The sequence below is a fragment of the Notechis scutatus genome, unplaced genomic scaffold, assembly GCF_049901735.1.
Source record: "Notechis scutatus isolate UNSWTSFEM ecotype Mainland unplaced genomic scaffold, rNotScu1.2 NSCUSCF113, whole genome shotgun sequence".
NCBI classification, from domain to species: domain Eukaryota; kingdom Metazoa; phylum Chordata; class Lepidosauria; order Squamata; family Elapidae; genus Notechis; species Notechis scutatus.
Window position 1 is genome coordinate 7,501 of NW_028263140.1, and position 2,500 is coordinate 10,000.

General features: G+C 39.7%; 1 protein-coding gene across 4 annotated transcripts in view; it reads left to right on the forward strand.

The window, feature by feature from the left end:
* LOC148128602 (vomeronasal type-2 receptor 26-like) overlaps positions 1-2,500 on the forward strand; it is a 25,816-nt gene that overhangs the window by 235 nt on the left and 23,081 nt on the right. For all 4 annotated transcript variants that reach the window (XR_015746238.1, XR_015746239.1, XR_015746237.1 and 1 more), the window contains exons 1-3: positions 1-744; positions 881-1,131; positions 1,565-1,852. The exon at positions 1-744 is cut by the window's left edge. The gene's annotated coding sequence lies outside the window, so the exon portion shown is untranslated. The remainder of the gene's footprint in view (positions 745-880; positions 1,132-1,564; positions 1,853-2,500) is intronic.

Genomic DNA, 2,500 nt, shown 5'->3' on the forward strand with positions numbered 1-2,500 from the left:
AAAAATTCCATCCATTCTATAATTTTATTCCTATTTACCTAATGATCTAGTCCACAAGTTGTCACTTTCCTGCTTCTTAATGAGCTTTAATCTCAAAATTAATATTGCTAGAAAAGATGGGAAATGAAATTTCATTTCAGGTACAAGCAATTTTAAAACCGGCTGCAATTAAGATCAATATATGGGATTATGACATAAAACAGAATTCCAAACAGGGTCTCCTCTTAACCTTGGGCAGAGTTCAAGGGTGCCGATTGTCATTAGAAGACAGGCAACACTACAGTTAAATGGCATTAACTTAGAAGTGGCACCAAACTCCATAGCTCTGGGTGACCTTCCCCAGCAATCTCTGGAGACAAGAGGCCATGTTGAAGGACAGCAGAAGTCAATTCCCTGGGTGCTGAATTCTCTTCCCAGCATCACTTTCTGGACTTGCCCTGACTGGGAGGAAGGACCACAACCACAACAAAACAGTGACCCCAGGGGTATATCTGTAATTTTTACTAACATGGTTTATTCCAGCCTCTCCTCTGCAGATGGAGCCCAGAAAAAGTTCAGGATCCCAAGAGGAGAAGTTGCTTCTCACTGTAATTATGACCATCTGGGCCTTTGAGACCTGTGATGCTATATCTCCAGTTTTAGACTTCGATGTAGACATCAGATTGAAGCCACATGAAAAGGATCTTATATCAGAAAAGGATAAATTCCTTGGGTGAAGCTCTCTGGGACCAAGTTTTGGGACAGGTACAGGCTCTGCTCTTGATTGCACCTTTCTCTCCTTTGCAGATGAAACTGAGTGGTTCTCTGTTTAGATCAGGAAAGCCACTGGCACTTCTCAGAGTCTTTGAATTTTTCCAACTGTTCCTGTTGTTTGTGTTAGAAACAGGAAGTGGATTGATTAATGCCATGAATGATGGACCTCCTGCTTCTGCTTCTGCTGCTGCTGGTGTCCCCATCAGTCTGTGGGAAGCTGAGAAGGAAATGCCCATTGAGTTTGGAGCACCAGGATGGGAACAATCCATGGAGCTTTTACAGGCCTGGAGACCATCTCATTGGTGTGGTCACAACTGAAACATATGTGTCGCCTATAATGTGGCCTTTCAACAGCCCTCCTTCCATACCTTCTCCTTCGTAAGTCATGCAGGGTGATGGAGTTGCACTCCCTCCATGTGCAATTCTAACACTCTCCTTCTTTCTTCTTATTTCACTTATTTTTGTACCTCAGGACCTGTCTAATTTCCTGAATGATTTTGATTTCCATGGCTTCCCTTTTTTGCCTTACTTTGTGGAAGAGAGTAAAATCCAAAGATGGAGTTTTTAAAAACCTGAATGAAATCCAGATGATTTTCCTTTCTCAGTTCATTCCTGAGTTCATCACTTGAATAATGACCTTTGTTTAAGTAGTGACTGAAACAATTGTAGTTGCCTCTCTCATTTGCATAATTGATCATTCGATTTGGATCAATGTTGGCCTAAGGCTTAGTAGGTTTGTGAAGGATTATATATTTTAAAAACATTTGTTGTTGCTATTGAATATAATAACATGAATATTGTTTTTCAATAGGAAGAGTTCTGCTCTAACAAATACCCTAAAATCAATTTTTGCTATTCAAATGGTCAGCAAGAATTCCCAGCTCCTGCACAATCTCACACTTGGTTACAACATCCATGACAACTATGGAAGCACTTTCGCACTTCAGATGCCTTGCTGGACATTCTTTCCACTGGAGAATCCAATGTCCCCAACTATGGCTGTGGGAGGAAGGAGAACCTCCTGGCTCTGATTGATGCAGCTGCCAGGGACATCTCCATCCAGATGTCAATGTTTGTAGGCACCTACAAAGTCCCACAGGTTTGTGTGTTTTTCTCTATCTGGTAAGGTGAGTGGGGTGGTGGGGATGAACAACAGATCCAATATCTTCATAGAATTCAAGAGCAGCTTTTCAGAATATTAGGGAACATATCAACGATGTTTTAGTCTATTATGTTCATCTTCAAATTGACCATTAAAGGCCTGAAGAGCCATAAGGTCCCTAGAGGATATTCTACTGAATATTCTACTATTGAAAAACTATCCAGGTTTTGAGGTCCTCCATTAGCATGTTCATTTTCACATATCAATAATATCTGCCTTATCCAATTGGAATCAAGTTGGCAATAGTCCTGTCTATGTATAAAAAATATTCAGACCAAGAAGAGTATCTTTGGGATGGATAAAAGGAGTTCAGCTCCTGCCCTCATAGATAATTGTTAATTTACACAATTTCTGCTTTGTATAAATTCAGGGTATATAATTATTGGGTTAAAATTAAAGTGATGAAACAGACATATAGTCCCAAAACAGACAAAATTTCAATTAAACACTTATTGGATTGTACAACTGTCAATTTCTGTTAGCAGTTGTGCTCTTGTACATCTAGAGAAGAAGCTGAAAAATTGCTTCACAAAGAATTTGGGATATAGAAGCTGAGAAAGAGGTTTTAGTACTCAGAAATAGTAT